Consider the following 19,016-nt stretch of genomic DNA (forward strand, 5'->3'; position numbering starts at 1 on the left):
CCGGAAAGCAAAGTTGCTCACTTACTGCAGGTGTTCTCTGAAGACGACAGCTCATCAGTTACACAAGTGACCTTTTTGCAAAGGCCTAAGGGCCCTTATCCCACATGCTCTGGAGTTCCCATGCTGTTTCAGACTTGCTGCTTCCTCCTGTTCCCCTACTCCTAAAGGTAGGGTTTGAAAAGCTCTGCGACTGGTGAACAGCAGTTAGAGAACATGTATTAAAGGTAAGCAACTTTGCTTTCTGTGAAGGCAAGCAGTTCAACATAGTCACAAAAGTAGGATTCCCTAACAAAGGGGCCTATTTACTTGGCTCTGCACTTAGTAAACCCCATGGTATTTTTTTTCCCAGCAGAAACAGTGATAGGGAAAAATTCCATGGTTTAGCAGAGCTCCTAAAAAAGCAGACTATGGCAGCCTGGGCTGTGGACCTGCCATCAAAAGGGGATAATGCCCAATCTCCTAGTCTCACAAGGACCCTGTGCAGTTCCTCACAATCCGCTGTTTTAACAACTTTGAATAATTAAATATGAACTGCAAATTAGATCACCTTACTCATTGTTCCCTTTTCCAGATCATTTATGAATATCTTAAACAGCAGAGATGAGTATAGAAGTATGTGTGTGTATATAATATCAAAACTTTCAAGAAGGATCTAAAGACTTCTTTTTCATAAAGTCTACGTTAACGATTGTTTAAAATTAAATTGTTGAAATAAGACTACCAACCATACTCATGCAAAAGAGATAATGAAATATTGTCTGGCAACGACCATTATAATAGCAATATGAACTTATAATTAACAACACTAGAAGACCATCCCGAAGATGTTTAAATACCAATACTGTTACCATAATCCTTTTCCCTTCTTTTCCTTATGCTCCCTTTTTCTCCACCAACCTCTCCCCGATCCCTTCTTATTTCCCACTATTAATTTTTGCATCAGTTTTTAATGGTTTATTCTCGGTTTGATTTTTGTAAACCGTTATGATGGCTGCGCCGAATGACGGTATATAAAACTGAACAAATAAATATAAATATATATATATATATATATATATATATATATATATATATATATATATGTGTAACCCTTAGTGGGGTGTCTTAAGTCCCAAGTGCACACAATCTTATTTATATCTTCTGGGGCTGCTCCGGCTAACCATTCACTCCCACACCGACTCTCAATCCCTGGGGGTAATCCTTTTTATGGGGGGGAAGCTCTCACTTACGGGCCCAGATGATGAAAGGTCACCAGTGTGTGTGCTGTATTTAAGTGCTTCTTATGGGGTGAGAGGCTGTAAGAACTCAGAAGGACCAGGTCTGTGTGTTAAAATAAAACGTCTATTAATTACTAAAGTTAACTAAAGTCCATTTGTCCAAAAATGATGTGTGTACATCTGACTGTAGTTAAAGGATTTTCTGTGTAGGTAGGTGTCCTTATTACAGACCCATGGGTAGAGCCCATGATGATTTTAAATGCGCATAACTCTCCCAGCAGCTGTGAGGGAATCCTAGTGAGAGGGTTCCCTTTTATCTGCAAAAATCCTACCTTTAGAGATCTTTACCGTGAAACCCAGCCTGTCCTGATTCCTTGGGAGGAAATCCAGATAGGATCTCCTTCCCTTGTCCTTCCTTCCTTTGGTTCAGTTGTCCTTAGCTATTAATTCTAGCGATTTCTCTTGTAGAAAAATCTGGGGGGGATCAGGCTATTAATCCTGCGCTGAAATCCCAGCGGGGAGGGGGGATCCAAAATCCTCCTCACTATTAAGTTCCAAAAAAATACTTTAAATCTTAATCTGGATAGCTTCTCTACCTTCACAATCTCTCGCAGCAGGATCCATCACTGGTGCTTGCCTTCCTCGTGAGTAGAGTAGGCTCACAGGTCTTTGTTCCCCCAAAGGGGTATCAGGCTTTAAAAGTCTCTCTCACTGTAAATTATAAGAAGGACCTTTTGGCAGGGAGTGCACGTTGAAGTATCTCTTCTTAAAAAAAACTCCTTTCGGCAAGGCTGGGAGGCCCTACCAGGGTGCGGGAAAAAAAAATGCATTTTTGCTCTGCAGCTGCTCTCTCTAACTGAACCCCTGTTTTGTTGTGTTTTCCCTTCAGGAAAGGAACCCTCAAGTCTCATCCTAGACCCAAGGAGAGTGAAGAAGAAAACATGGCTTTGCCTGATTTACCGGGGGGGGGGGGGGGGTTGGAAACGTTTTGGTTAGGTGGAGGAAGTTTGGTTTCCCCTTTGCTCAAGTTGTCTGAGCAATTTCTCTCCCCAAAAGAGGGGCCCAATAGTCCTGTGGAGGAATGAATTAGCTTCATTTCTGGGAGAAGAGGAGGAAAATGGTTAGAGTAAAGGAGACGATCTGTGGCACCCATCTGCCAAATTCCACATCCAAAATTACCAAGATATTGAACAGGAGTGAGGAAAACACCGAACAACAGAACTGCTTGCTTGTTACGGTAGCTATTACCCCGAATCAATTAAGCATGATACTTGACTTGGAATAAGTATCCAGCGCAGCTCACTGCTTCAGCAACAGAGGGAATTAAGTAAAGAGGATTTTTATTCAGACAACCAACAATGGCTGAATTGCACATGCAGGGTAAACAAACGGGAGTAGCTTGCTTATTACGGCAGTTACTACCCCAAACCAATTAGCTAGATACTTCACTTAGATGCAGCTCCAGCACTGCTGTCTGCATCGATGGTGGGGGTGGAAGGGAATTGGAACCAAAAAGTTACCAATAAGGGCCCTGACCTCAGCGGTCAGAGTAACAGATTATGAAAACAAATAGGTGTGAAAGCTTGCTGGGCAGACTGGATGGGCCATTTGGTCTTCTTCTGCCGTCACTTCTACGTTTCTATGTAAAAGGTACGAAACATGGGACTTTGCACTAATACATCTAAACTGTAATATCTTCCTATTCACCAGCTATTGGAAGGAAGCACAGAAACCACCCCAGCGATTGGACAATAGAATTAAAGGAAATAATTGACTTTTAACAATGGAAAAAAACTATTGAAAGTACAGGGTCACCAATTTATTGAAGATCTGAAATTGTAAAACCTCATCTGCAGCACTGTGGCCAAGACTGGAGACCAGGCCATATCACAAAGGTTATAGACATATTACATGCCTTTCTAAGACTAGCTATAAAAAAGGACCTGAATACTATAGAGGAGAGAGAGGTTATCAAAGATATTCGAAAAATACAAAATGCACAAGCTGCAAACATTTTTCTAATGAAAAGAAAGTTTTAGAATGAATTATTTATATGCAACTTAAAGGGGATAAATTCAGGAGTAATGCAAGGGGCCAATGAAATATCACACGCGATAAAACGTGCGCTCATATTGAGCGCCCGTTTTCCTAACACGCACACATCTACCTCTCCTGAGTGCCCGATGCTATATTTAAATGAGCTACCACGTCAAAGGACATGCTAGAGAAAATTTTGTCTCTCTAGCACTCAAATTCATTGGGTGCTCAGGAGACGTGGCTCTGCGCTCATAAGGAAAGCGGGCGTTCAATAAGTGTCCATTTTATACCGCCGTAGATAGTTTATACATACAATATGCACCCAGCAAAATCTATTTAGAGCATGTGTTTTGTGCTGCCATAATTTTTTTTTTTTTAATCGAGCCCTTATATTTTTCCTTTAATTTTAATCACTGTAAGCAGTAGATCTTAATATCAAAACACTTCTAATTAAGAGGAACCACAGAGCAGTATTTTTTGTTTTTTTCATGTGCCCTTGACTTGCTGTATGACTTAACGCCAGCCCCGAAGCTGGCGTTAAATTTGCTGTGTTAAAAAGTGCGTTGGCCGACCACCAATTTTCTGCATCGCAGGGTAATGGCTAATAGCCTCATCTACATAGAATTTACATGTGATGAGCGCTATTAGCTTTGTGCTTGTTTGGGCATGTGTTTTGGACATGCTAATCCCCTTATTGCATCGGGTGTTACTCTAGCACGTCCAAAACGCACACCTAACCAAGGGTAAACTTGTGCAGTAGGCTGGGTGCACTTTATTGCATCGGCCCCAAAGGGTGGTGGTATATGGGACAGTCTTCCGGTAGAAGTAGGTGGCAGCCAAAACCACAACAGAATTCAAGATAGCTTGGGATAAGCATAGGTGATCCTTAATTATGATGATGTATGATAAAGCCTGAAACTGGCTACCGTCTGCAGTACTGCATCAAGAATGAGCAGACTAGATGAGTCTTGCAGTCCTCATCCGTCATCATTTTCCTCTGTTTCTGTGAGCAAGAGTGCTCCCCCCTTACATTACACTAAAGCACTTACCCAGAGGACTCTGTCCCACTAGTACCATTCTGCTGGGGGCACAAACCTAAAGGAAGGGGATTGGGGTTTTTTTTGTTTGTTTATAACAGCAGTTTTAATCCTTCTGCTTGGTCCATGGTCAATGTTTTAAAATCTCAAATGGGGTAATGTGACATGGCGTTAAACCACTCCCACTCTCCTCCCAATACAGTACAGGTTCTCAATGTCAGTGAAAAGCCCAAGGGACTGTCCCCAATTCATTTCATTTAGCCACAAAAAGAGAGACAAACACACACACACACAAGGATTTACATTAAGTATATGCATATGGGTGGATATCTCTATGCTACTAAATAAAAAAAGGATCCCTCCTGTTTTCCCAGATGGAGTTAAGATAGATAGATATACATATAGATATCTTTAATCTTTCCCAGGTTCACTAATAGCAAATGCTTTCAATTTTTCATTAGTTTCTAGGTAGATTAATATTAATCAGTAGAACCATCTGGCAAAGCTACAGCTCACACTGGCCTTTCAGTTACAAGATGTCGCCTGGTTAGCGGGTACTATCAGAAAACGAAGAGCTTTGCTTTCCAGCACATCTATTTTGTAATTTCCATCATAGCTGTTCACATAGGGCTGGGGGGGGGGGGGGGGGGGGGAGATATTTTTAGGCACCAGCAAAAACTTAAGAGATGGGGAGAAAACCTTGAAATCCAGCTCTATAATCCACAGCCCCAGCGACGTCCTACGGTTTGGAAGTGCAGTACAAGCCGGAGGGGGGAGAAAAAGGGTTAATCTCCTCGCGTTCCCTCCATTCCTCTTCCCCACTGCTCCAAGGTCTCCCGTGCTCATTCCAGCTGGTCTTGTGGGTTGAAGGCTAGCAAGCAGGACCCTTCCTCCACTGCCTTGACTGCTGCTCGGTTCCTGCTGCTGTCTATCCGTCATGGCCTACGAGAAGGCCCACGCCGCTGAGCACCTCCTGCACCCCCCAGGGCCTCAATGCTGCCCGACTCCAGCTAACATTTACTCTTCCAGCTCCTCTTACTGTCTTTGGGCAGGCACGGGCCGCCTGCTGCACCACAGAGTCAAATTCCGTGGTTGCTGCTGACAATGGGCAGACAGGCAATGGGCTCTATCCCCTGACTTCTCACTGCCAGCCGCTGCCAACTTTGGCCTCGGCCCAGCCCATGGAGCTCCTCTTCTATGGGATCTCCAGCTATTTAGAAAATATAGGCCCCAAATTGGGAAAAATCATTTTTGTTGGGAAAAATAATTGAAAAGAGTTTTTATTCAGCTAAATGACTTTTTTAATGAAAATTAATGATCTAAATATTTATCAATTGTGGTATGAGAGGGATTTAATACTGAGACAGTTCTTTTTGCTGTTACGGATTATATTCTGTTAATTCTGTATAGGAGAAATAGATTTCATTAAATCTTATGGATGCTGTGGATACCCTAGACCATTTAATACTGTTTATGTACTTTGTTTGATTTAGGGGTTATGTGGATAAAAGAAGAAATTTAAATATCTGGGGGATACTGAATCTTTTCATCAGGTTTTAAAATGTGGGGTCCCCTCAGGGGTCAGTTTTATCACCACTTCTTTTCAATGTTTACGTTAGTTCATTAGATAAGGTGATTTCTCAGTATGGCATTAACTATCATATGTTTGCCGATGACATACAGTTGTATGTAGAAGTAAATGACAACCCTCAGAAGTAATTCAGAGATTAAATATTTATCTGATATTGTACACTGGATGAAGGTTCTTAAATTGAAATTGAACCTTGACAAAACTGAGACCCTGCACATATGTGGAAGGAGATCACTCGACGCACCTGGAGGAAAGTATTACTGGAGTACTGGCTCATTTTAAGGATAATGTTAAAAATTTTGGGATATTGTTGGATTTGTCCCTCAAGTTCAAACTGTAGCTAAATTAGTTCTTGTTTGAAGAGGGATGCTTTAGCATCAGTAATCTATGCATTCGTTCAATCTCATTTGGATTACTGTAAATCTATTTAGGATTGTCTAAGAAATGTTTACATAAAATAGCGCAAGACGCAGCAGTCCGACTTTTGACAAATTCATAAAAGTATGATACGATTACTCCAGTTTTAAAATCATTGCATTAGCTGCCATTAGAATTCTGTTTTATTTACGGTTTTAACTTATTTTCAAAGTTTTTACTACAGCTACCCCACTCTATTTGAGAGACTGTTTGTGCATTAAAGAATATAGAGCATCACATTTTTTTTATATTTAAGAGCCTTCTAAAAGTTTCTAAGCCCAGCTGAGATTTCTCCAGTTATGGAATAGCTTCCCTGCAAGATTTGGTTTCTAAGAGACTTATTCATTTTTAGATACTTGGTTGTTTCAACAGGCCTTTACTTAATTCTGTTGTATGCACAGTTGACATGTTTTGTATATTTTATACTTCAAAGTGTACATCAAATTGGATTATGCTGTAAGCCAATCTAATTTTGTAGATGAGGCAATGGAGGGTAAAGTGACTTGCCCATGGTCACAAGGAGCAACAGCAGGACTTGAACCCTGGTCTCCTGGTTCATAGTCCACTGCTGTAACCACTACGCTACTCCCCCACTCCACTCCACATTAGGTTAGAGGTTATTTATTTAGTTTTGTTTTGGTTTATTATACATTTTATATTTTTATTATATATTATTGAGTTTACTTATTGTAAACATACCTTGAACACATCTTTGTAATGAAAGGGCAGTCAAATAAAAAATCGATAATGATTCTGCTAAGATTTTAAGTGCCTGGGCTTTTCGAAAACTTTCCAGCCCTGGTTCACAGCATTTTAAGCTGGGACTTTGGATCCATCAACTGCTAACAGATAATCTTCCAGGTAAGCCACCAAACTTCCAGTGTCATCACCTGACCAGGAAAACGAAGTATGCAACATAACAGTTGGTAGACAATGTTCATTATGCAGCATAGAAGCTCTTAAATGTATAGGCTTTTCTCATGGTTCAGGCCATATAGCTGCAGCAGATACACACAAATATACTATCTGACAAGGCCAGAAGGGTTTGTATGTGCTCAAGATGCAGGTGGGAGGGGAGATGGCTGCCACTACTGTAGTGTCCATGCTGGCTGTAAACTGGCACAAAGGATTCATCTGTGAGGCAACAGTCCTCCACACCTCAGGGACAGGAAAGATAACAGCTGCCTAAGCATGTCATCTAGGAGTGAGAGTGTAATAACAGAGTCACAACACTGTACTAACAAACGGATGGACGTTTATTCAGAACTCACAACAGCTTTGACTCAGGTGCTCATGAGTCATACACCAACATGGCTTTCAAAGACTTCCAGGGTTAAAGTATTAACTTGCTGTCCCTCACCCCCCCCCCCCCAACCCCCCAGGGCTGTCACAGGAACAGGACACTAACATTGGTTAGTGACGATCAAACAGTTAGCACTGTGGGAACTTAAAAGGTACAGCTAACAATAACTAGAGACCACTGGAAAATAGAGGGACACAGAAAAAATAATATAAAAAAATCATTTTAATATATATATTCTAGATTCTTTACAGGTTGCAAAAATTATGTTAGTCCCATAAAAGGTACTGCAAAAAGATTTTGAAACCATAAGGGCCCATTCTTTACAACGAGGCACCAATTTTCATTTTGACTTGAGCAGTGATCTTTCCACAGTTCCCAAGTCAACAGATGCTGTAGGATGTGGTGTACTTCAATCTCTGCACAGCAGGATGGAAGAGCTGACATCACTATTTGTAGGCAGGAATTTAAGGGTGCAGTTTGGAAAGCCTGTTTAACTTGCATTCAACCAGAAAGGCACCAGGGCCACCATTTTACAGAACAAGCACTATCCCTTCATTGTTTGCCTAATTGGGTACCAGCTGCTTCCTGTTGGGAAGTATACATGCTATTATCTAGCACCAAGTGAAGCAAGGGTCCCTTTCTTACAAGATTAAAATCAAAACATTCATAACTAATTACGAAAGGGAGCACCACCATGTGAAAGGATAATACCTCCGTATGCTATTGTGGCAATTACACAAGTAAGAAAATATACTCTGTTCTCCTTTGTGAGCTAATTATAAGCTCTGTCATGTCACTTCCTTACACTCCCACACACAAATATATATACATACTTCCCTCAGCACTTTGTACGACACACTAGTAAAGCAACAGCTCAATGTGATCAAAATGCTTCTTCAGCAGAGTTATTGTGTGCAATGCCTGGAGGGCAGGGGAAATCAAGGTGCCCACCCTGGACATTACATTTCCAAGAAAGCACTGCAAGATCAGAAGCTGTAGCTGCCTCCACAGTACAAATCCGGTGCCAGTGCCGGGGCAGGAGATACCATGCCCTTTCCCAGTTTTTGAAAAGGGGAGGGAAGGGAGCCCTATTTTGGTTGAATCACTCCAGGTCTCCCCCTCCAGGTCACTCCTTGCAAAACAAAATTAGAACTCTCCAGAAGAGAATTTAGTTTTCTGCCTTTTTTTTTTTTTTTTTTAAATCCCCCCAAACTTTGAAAGTTGTAGTATTTCTTCCTGCTGCTCTCTGACCTGCTATTTGAAGCATCTTTGAAGAAAATTGCTAGTAGCTTGAGGTGGTTTATTTTGATACTGCAAACTAGACTATGTTGCAGCCAAAACATGGTTAAACATGTTTAATATAAGTACATAAAAGGTAAAACAAATAATTGTACAAAGGAATAGGAAAGGATCTTCTTAGGTTCTGCTGGGCACTTCCAAGTGATCCAGATGGGCCAGTGATCTGACGCAGCAAGGCACTTATATTCTTATAGAAATCAACAATCACAGTTAAGATGCGCTTCAAGGCTAGTGCAATGGCTTGACAATAATACTCTGGCATAGGGAATCCAGGTCCAGATCTCCCATTTCATGGTACCCACAAGGCTCAGATGGGCTCAGGCTCTGGGAAGAGAGAGGGAAGGGATGCCAGTGCTTCCACAAGAGTGGTGCTGATGGTTAACTTGCTGCTTTCTTCCAAGACTAACAGAGAAAACCAAGCATCCCAGCACAGGGGGGGGGGGGGGGGGCCTCAAAAGGGATGTGAGCTAAGAGTTTGCAAAGAGGAGTTCCAGGACAGCAGGACCTACACCTGCTGACCAAGATTCCCTCTAAGAACGCAGCTCCATCTGTGCAGCAGACCGGCCTGCCACACACCCCGATAACATAACTGCCCATCCATATACAATGAGTAGTGCTGCAAACTGGAAGAGGGCTGTCACAATACCAAAAACTGAAAGCGTAAGTGCAATGTGCTAGAAGTTACTGTCTAATGCTAGTTACAGGTGCTAGATACTCAAAATGGTAAGTGCTTGTAACTAGTTACTGTTACTTAGCTTTATCCTGGATGCAAATTCAAAAACAACTTTTTTATATTACAACAGACATTCTGCATGCAAGACCAAATAAATGAATGCTGAAACCGGTTCATTCACAGGCTCTCTGGATTTTAAAGATCTTTAAGATATTAAAATATCATTGCTTAAAAACAAATATCTTTCAATGTGCAACCATTTTAAAAGCAGACCAGATCCTAGAAAGCTGTGTATGTACAGAAATCTGCAACTGAAAATAACTAGAGCTATGTTTATAAACTAAAAGTAGCTACATAGATATCAAAGTAATCAGTTGCATCACTTAATTACTCTGAGAATAACTCACAGCATGTAAAGTTATATTATAGCATCAACTCATTAGGCAAGTGACTAAAGATATAGGCTGTTTCATAGCACACACTAGCAGCACATTCTTGGTCTGGCCAATAGATGTCAACATTATTCAGGGGCAGAAGCCCCCCTCCCCTACCACCAGGGGCTATGAACCCTGCTTCTGCAGCATCCCGAGCCCATAAAGATAGACCCAAGAACTAAGCCATGATCTTATGCATAAGCCACACCCAATCTCAACCTAGCTGCTCTTCTTTTGCAACCAGTTTTATGCATCCAGCACCTTTTGTGGGATGAATCTTGCCTAAGCTTTCCTGGACTCGGACAGCATTGCAACTTACAGAATAATGATGCTCAATGTCCTCCTATAAACACTTCTGAAATACTTTAAGCTGAACCCCGCAGGAGGGTGGCTCTGCATGCCTTGCTCCTGGGTCTGCTCTGCCACTCTACATCTTTCTGCATTCAGGAAATACCCTTCAGCAGTGTCCTTTCATAGTCAGGCCGAAAAGCTAGTGGCAGCTCCCGTAGATCCTAATGCAGCTTTCTGACTCTCTTCTCCATAATATACATTCTCCTCTCACCTTCTCCAGGGCAGCTATTCTGTTTTCATCTGGCACCTTGCCCCAAGTTTGAACCTTTCTGTGCCCAGACTCTCACACTGCTCTCGCAAGACTATGAGAACAGCACAGGAGTTCAGGCATCGCATGGTTCAAATTCACCGAGCGCCAGGCAGTGATGGAAGAACACAGAACAGCTCTGGAGGTGGTGCAGATAGCGAGCCTCCAGAGAAGGCAAGGGGGGAATTAAACTGGGGACAAGAATGTACTGGGGGACAGAGAGGATACAGGGTAGATGGGCTGAAAAAACAGAGTGTGTATGTATGCATGTCTGGCAAGGAGGGGGGACAGAAGCTGAGTCGAAGACAGAAAGTATGGGGGAGCAGACTTCCATTTTAGTTGCACTTAAAAGCACCTAAGCAGCCAGGCTGGCCCGCATGCATACAGCAGAACTCCTCCACACTTGACCAGTTACTGTCTGGTGATGATCCTAGCTGTCACAGTGAGGAGCTAATTAGATGGCAAACACGCTCATAAATTACACCAAAAGGGAAAGCATGTTTGCGTATTTTCCCTTTTGAAAGTGATCCCACCTGCACACAATCCCAAACCTGCTAGACTGTGCACAGACGTTTTGGGGGAAATTGTATGCATATACCTTTGAAAGCACAAAAGCGTGCGCACAAGCGCAAACTCTCAACAAAATCCACTCAGTCCGGATTATAAGGTTATACGTGAACATGACATAAGCACACACGTTTTCCCACATCTCAAGAAGGCCATCTTGTAAAAGATCATTTCTCTGAGAAAATACACTGTTACCTGCAAAAGGCCTTTTGAAAATTATCCTCTAAAGTGTTTTTTTTTGTTTTTTGCTAAAATGGCCCCCGCTTGGAAAAAATAGTGAAAGCCACTGCTCCATACCATGCACCAGCAAACAAACATAGACATCTTAAATCATATCAGCAGGAAATGACTTGCAGACTAGGTCAGTTAATCAGCCTGAAGTGTTTTGTTTTTTTTTCACACCAGGTGAATACATTCTGGGCAAAGCTGCAATCTCGCCTAGGGTGGGACTGGGGAGCTGGGGGCTCATTTCTGGGCTGTGGTTGAATCAGTGCCTGTGCAAAGACTTTTACAGCTTGGTAACACATATCATTTACTCTATTTCCCCAGGCAGCGGAGGAACAATATTCTTCCTTACACATGCTTAGGCGCAAGTAAGAAAAAGATTTTTTTTTTTTTTAACACACACTTCACTTCCTCACTTCTACAGGCCACAGCAGCTCCTGTTGGCCCCCAGCACCCATTGCTCACTACTGTTTCTCCTCATTCTGGCAGACAATGCTTTTTCCGGTCCCAAGCCATCGCTGTTCCTCCCCATCCTGGAGGCAGATTTTTTTTTTTTTTAAACCTACCTGAGCCCTCTTTTCAACCAATGTTACAAGTGTTTTTCAGGCCTGACTGCAGGCCACTCCAGCTTATCTCCTTCACAATGGACAATACGTCTTCTGGCCCAAGATCACCACTACTCTCTCTTCCCCCTCCAGCAGTTGCTAGAAGTGAGCTTTTAGGTGCCTAGGCTACCTGAGGTTGGAGTTTTTTTTCTGGCCATGTGTGCACAGGACCCAATTTATAAACAGTTATATTCTCTTAAAGATTATCCAAGACCTTGAATGAAGCAGAAACACTCTTCACAGGAGTCAAAACGTCCTCCACTCCCATATCCCCCTGGCACCTTCTGATTAAGAGTTAAAGGATGTATGCAAGGACAGTGTTATGTAATTAGTTTTGCTTGTAAAAAGGCTCATCACACTTGTAATTCCAAGCAAAGAGTGGAGCTTATTGGGGGGTCTAATAGATTTCAGGATATTCTTGGCAACAATAAAGGAGGGAGGGGGCAAAAAAAAAATCAATAAGCAGATACTACTCGTGTGCACAAGCCATATGGAAGTAATCAGGCACAAGGGTAGCAGCTGGGGCCAATAACAGTCACCTGCAGTCCAGGGACATGGGGGATTCAGATGAGTTTTTAATGCAAATCCTTCTCCCGACCCTCCCCCCAGAGAAACAATGATCCAGAGTGTGCAAAGGAACAGACGAGGCTGGGTGAATGGATTCCAGGCAAAACAATAGCTGCACCTGGTGTTAGGAGCCGAAGAGCATAGACGGCACACGTCAACAGCCTAGGGCGCATCTGTTCCCTTCCCCATCGCCTATCCCGGTCCCCCCTCCCCCCTTACGAGCTCTTTAAATATTCACAGCTTGCAGCACAGCAACAAGTTGGAGTGGTTTCAAAGCGGCGGCATTCTCTGCTCATCTCCTCCAGCAGACAAGATCCAGCAGAATGATACAGACAGCCGGCAGCATGCTGTGGAAGGGACATTCACGCTAGTATATTTGCTCAAAATATGGTTTCTCTTCAGGGCGAATAGATTGGAGTCTCCCTCTCTCAGATTTACGTACAGGGTCTTAGCTATGGCCAAAGTAGTATCTCTTCTTGGCTAAGAATGAAGACCTGAACAAAATAGGGGGTTAATGTGCTGTCACCTGATCCCATTGGGAACATTATGATATAAACTACCACTGCCAAACAGGAGAATTAAACTACCTTAAAAAAACAAACAAACATTTGCTTAAATACTCAGCACATGGTCTGGATAAATAATGTTCCCTTCCCCCAATTGTCTTTTTTTTTTTTTTAAGGGTATGATAATTCACAGAATTTGGACACCTTGAGCTGGGCTTTTGACACATAATTGTACCATAGAGTCCTAAAACGATCTCCCCACTGCCCTAATCAAGCACAAAAGTAAGGCAGAGCAGCCTAACAGTTAAAGCACAAAGCAAGGAACTCCAGGGATCCAAGTTTCAGTCCCACCACCTCCATGTGACCTTCAGCAAACGACTCAAGTTTCCCAGGTTAAGATTACAGCATCTGGATTTTATGAAAATTATATACAGATGTTTCAGTTTCAGCTGTAGTTATCTCTATACACAAACAAAATGGAAAAAAGTAGATGTTCTTGGGAAGGAAGAAAATAAAAAAAATCTGAAAGTTACAAAAAAAAAAAAAAGGACCATAATCAGAGACATTTAACCAGATAACTCACATGTTATCTGGCTAAATGCTGAATTCTGAATATTTTGGACACTTATTCAGCCAAACCTTAACCAGATATTTTATCATACAGCTGTAATTTAGCCAAATAATGTAGGGACGTTTCTGGGAGATGTTAGGTTAGCTGGCTAACTCTTATATTCAGAGCTGTCCTAAAGTTAACCGGAAAAACTTATCCTGCTATCTCTAAGATAGCCGTCTATATTCAACAGTGTGGCTGCACCAGAGAACATCCCTCCAAAGTTAGCTGGAAACATTTATCTGGCTAACTGTGCAATCCAAAACTGGATATGAACCTCAAAATTTATTTATATAGAAACTGTGAAAGAAAATAAAAACAGCTTATTTTAAGAAAGCACCCACCTTGGTTCCTATGTATAAACATCCATGGCAGAGTCAAAAGAAAGGCAAGAGAAAACAAGTTTTGATATTAAACACAAGAACATTTTAAATATATAAAAAGTGTAATATAACCCAGTACTGGGACCCTATTTCTGATTAGAGATGAAGCTCCCTGTTAAAGACCCTGGAAATGTAGGATTTACTCCGTATAATGCTGAATATGCAGACCATACTCTATAAATAACACACTAGGGGGATTACTATTGGATGCATATCAGTTATCTTTTATGCTACAGGAAGATCTGGACCAAAATACAAACTAATTTTAGTTCATATCCTACACAGTACAGTATTAAAATAAAACATCTGCACTGCACAGCTGCTAAGTAAATAAACTGGAAAGAATTTTTTTTAAATTAGGAATTCTAGTCTCTGCTTCAATCATGAGGTTCCTAAGACTTGCTAAAGACAGTAAGGTAATGGACGGCAGCGTGATCCCTAAGCATGCATAAAACTATATAAATGAGCTAACTGGGCCCAGAAGTGTGTGGCCCCCAGAACAGCGGAAACATTCTGGTATACTGTTACTGCATGATTTCAGACTTGAGATCTTTTCTGGCCACTGAAGGGCAAATAGCGAGAAACTCTAGTCTTGCCAAATAGCAACTGCTGTAAAGAGAGATTCACCAGATATTCAGCAAAAAAAAACCTCACAAAGGAGGAGCCATCATAAATGTCTCATTGACACCCTCCGTGGACATGCTCAGATATACCGTGGCTATCTGAGCATGTACACAGAGTGTTTTGTTGTATCAGTGCAACAGACTTGTATGCATTTAAATAAGGACACCCCCCCCCCCCAACACACTCAACATCACACCAAATATGCCAAAAATGGGCCAAAAATGTATTACTGGGGAACAAAGTATATACGCATCCAAAAAAAAAACAAACCCTGAAATTCAGCAACTGAATGTCTCCACTTCCCTGAGTCAATACTTGGTGGAAGCATCTTTGGCAGCAATTACAGCTGAGTCTGTTGGGTAGGTCTCCACCAAATTTGCACACCTAGATTCTTTACAAAACTATTCAAGCTCTGTCAAGCTCCTCAGAGAGCACAATGGACAGCAATCTAAGCCATACCACAGATTTTCAACTAGAATGAGGTCAGGGCTCTGACTGGGCCAACTCCAAGACATTTACATTTTTCTTTCTTGGCCATTCAAGTGTAGCTTTGGTTGTGTGCTTCAAGTCATTGCCTTGCTGAGAGGTAGAAGACAGTAGGATTTGCTCAAAGACATTTCTCCATTCATTGCCCCTTCTATCCTGACATGTGGTCCACTTCCTACTGACGAAAAGCATCCCCATGATATGATGCTACCACCACCATGCTTCACATTAAGGATGGTGTTCTCTAGATGATGTGCTGTGTTAGGTGTACACCAAACAAAACACTTTGCATTCATGTAAAAAAGTTCTATTTTAGTTTCATCAGACCACAAAACTTTTGCCACCTAGCTACAGTATCCCTTAAATGTTTTCCTGAAGACTTCAACTAGGATTCAAGGTAAGTTTTCTTGAGTAATGGCTTCCCTTATCACCCTACCATAGAAGCAGACTTGTGTGCTTGAGATATTGTTCTCACACACACACTTTAAGCAGTCTTGGTCATGGAAATCTGTAGCTCTTTCAAAGTTGTCATCAGCCTCTTGGTTGCCTCTCTGATTAGTCTTTTTCTTGCTCAGTCTTGCATTTGCAGGGTTGACAATCTAGAAAGGATCTTGTTAGTGTCATACATCTTCCACTTCTTAATAATCTGCTTGACAATGCTCTGAGGCATTTTCAAGGACAATGCCATTTTTATATCCATCCCTGGATCTGGTCCTTTCCACAGATGTGCCCAATTCTTTTGACACTAATTGGTACTTGTGGTTGGGTCGTTGCTTTGAACTGCACTACCCAACAGAGAGAACCAACAGGAACTGCTGAATTTATCCTGTCATCTGAATCAGTATAGCTGAAGACAGGTGATGCCAAGTCATTGATGTGTGCTTTTGAAGACGAATGGTATAACCAGAGCTTTAAATATTGAGGATTACCACTGAAGTAAAAGGGGAGTGGACATTTATACAACCAAGTATTACTTGTTTATTTCTACTTCATTTTCTTAGGAATTGTAGAATATATTTTTCACTTGGCAGTTGTGAGGTAGGATGTGTGGATATGTAGAACACTGGTTTAATTCATTTTACTTCCAGGCTATAACTCAACAAAAGGTGAACATTTTGGAAGGGGGTGTAGACTTTCTATAGCCACTGTACATATTTTCCCAAATACATATGCATCTTATCTGCTTCCACAATCCCTCAGACTCAAATATATGTATTCCGGTTGTACACTGGCATACATTCTGCTTGAAGCACTTTTCACACACTTAAAATTTGATTATGCTTGTTCAAAACTAGTACATAAAACACCCTTCTCTTCCTTCCACACACTATTTTCACCAGTTTCCTCTTATTCTTAGTTTCTAGTTCAATGAATATCAGCCTCCACTGGGGCTACAGCACCATAGGCCTTCATCCACAATTACTGGTGTGGTGAAGACAGAATGTTGGGAATTCTTTATTTATTTAACAGCTTTTCTATACCCACATTAGAAAGCACATCATATCGGTTTACATCAAACAATAGGTAGAAAATACAATGAACAGGGTGGGGGGCAGGGACAAAATAAAGAAACATATTGCAGCAAGGTGCTGCCGTAAGAGGCGGCTATACTGGAGAGCCTGAAAGGAGAACTGGATAGTTAAATTAAACTTACAAACTTAAAAAGGCATATTAACGTACTGTCTAGGAGAGGCATGAGGTTAAAGGGATGGCGAGGAAGCTGAGGTATAAAGGTACATAGATCTCGTCTGGATATGCCTGATGGAAGAGCCAGGTCTTTAGCTTTTTCTTGAATTTAAAGGGGCAGGGCTCGAGACGGAGGTTTGTAGGTAGAGCATTCCAATGAGTGGGGCCAGCAATAGATAGGGCGCGATCCCTTGTTGAAGTGAGGCGAGCATTCTTGAGGGAAGGGATATGAAGGGTACCTTTGAGGTTTGCTCTGGTTGGGTGGGAGGAGTGTTTGGGTCGAAAAGGTTCATTGAGCCATGTGGAGTTGTTTTTGTGTATGGATTTGTGCATTATGGTGAGGGTCTTAAATAGGATGCAAGATGGTACAGGGAGCCAGTGGAGCTCTTTGAGGATGGGGGTTATGTGGCCTGATTTGCGTGCATTCATGATGGTTCTGGCAGTGGCATTCTGTAGCATTTGGAGGGGTTTGATCGTGGAGTAGGGAAGGCCTAGATACAAAGAATTGCAGTAGTCCAGTTTGGATGAGAGGGTTGCTTGTATGACTGTTCGGAGGTCGTGAGTGTGGAGTAAGGGTTTGAGTTTTTTTATGACGTTGAGCTTGTAAAAGCCTTCTTCTGGAGTTTGTCACCTCTGCTCTATAGGATTACCAGCCCTGACTGACCCAAAAGGCAAAAGCTAGGATCAAGAATCAAACCTAGATTTCCTATATGGCAGCAGGGGCAGCACTGCCAGTAAGCCATTGAGCAGACATACCATAAAAATCTTTAAAAGTTCCCCATACAAAAGCTGCTCTCAAAGGGCCAGTTCCACTTTTTGCACCATAGATAAATAAATCCATTATTTGATTTATATTCCACTTTTCGGCACTTCAAAGTGGATTACATTCAGGTTAAGCTTTTGCACCTCGGATTTAAGGTTTTAAAGAATAGTATGGCTTATATTCACTTCTATATTAGCTTGCACAGTACTAAATATCTCTTAAGCTAGTCAGCCTATTTTTACTGTATTTCTCCCTCTTATGCTCTATCACGCCAGACACAATCATATACTACTTTCTACACTGATGCATACTCTTTTCCACACATCCATCTCATCTACTCAGATGGCCCACATCCATGAAACTATGGATTCCCGAACTATATGGAAATTAAATAATACATGCAGCACTGGGTTACAGTATTAGCAAGCAATCATATTGACTACCTATAGCATTAACTAGCACTAATACACACTGTCTTTTCCCATTCACAGAAGTTAACGTACATATAACTCACAGAATATCTGGTGACTAAGGTTTCCTGGGTCTGCCATAGATGCCCATATATTAAGGCAGAGCTTCCTGAGTATTTATGGTATTGGAATGCTCAGGATGGATGTATAGATTTGACAAAGTGTAAAATTGTATGTGATGCATTCACATTTGCGTTTTTGGGTAATATTTGCTACACATTTGAAGGGGCCTGTGTGATCCTGAAAGGTCATGTACAATGTCATTTAGTTCATCCTAAAAGCATCAACCTAAAAAAATGTGCTTCAACACCCATATGGCTACGAGAACTACAGTAGGTAACATTGGTTATTTCTTTTTGCTGTTAAATCTATTCCTACACTAGTCTGCTGGATATGATAGTGCCCATCAATCTACCAGAGAATAAAGTTGCTTACCTGTAACTGGTATTTTCCATGGACAACAGAATAATCAATCACATGTAGGTGAAGTCATCTGATAGCATAGAGTACAAAACCTTTACCAGCTTGAACTAGAAAGGCCTAGAAAACTTTCTGCTTGTGTGCAGTTGGCACCACGCACTCATGCTTTGCAAGGCCCTCTTAGTCAGATTTTTTTCTTGTAAGCTCTGATATAACTCCAAGGGCACATGGGAGAGTATGCAAGGCTGGTTATCCTGCTGTCCAGTGAAACCACCAGTACAGAAAAACAACTTTGTTTTCTCCATGGTCAAACAGAATGAAAACAATCACACATGTGGGGACTACCAAGCTCTCCATTCCCTCCTTGAGAGAACCTGAACAAAAATAGCTTTGGTAGGATGGAGCTGAACAAAATATTAGTGGTTATAAAGATTTTAGTACTGACTGACCATATTTACTATGGTGTTGAGTCAGTATTTAAGCAATAGTGACAAAGCA

At 41.6% G+C, this 19,016-nt stretch overlaps 1 protein-coding gene across 7 annotated transcripts in view; it reads right to left on the reverse strand.

The window, feature by feature from the left end:
* CBFA2T2 (CBFA2/RUNX1 partner transcriptional co-repressor 2) overlaps positions 1-19,016 on the reverse strand; it is a 420,340-nt gene that overhangs the window by 92,923 nt on the left and 308,401 nt on the right. The window contains exon 1 of one of the 7 annotated variants that reach the window (XM_029611019.1): positions 11,965-12,171. The exons of the other annotated variants lie outside the window; for them this stretch is intronic. The gene's annotated coding sequence lies outside the window, so the exon portion shown is untranslated. Of the gene's footprint in view, positions 1-11,964; positions 12,172-19,016 lie in introns of those variants that run through there. 7 annotated transcript variants of the gene reach the window in all.

Source organism: Rhinatrema bivittatum, chromosome 8 (genome assembly GCF_901001135.1).
Source record: "Rhinatrema bivittatum chromosome 8, aRhiBiv1.1, whole genome shotgun sequence".
In the NCBI taxonomy this organism is placed as follows: Eukaryota; Metazoa; Chordata; class Amphibia; order Gymnophiona; family Rhinatrematidae; genus Rhinatrema; species Rhinatrema bivittatum.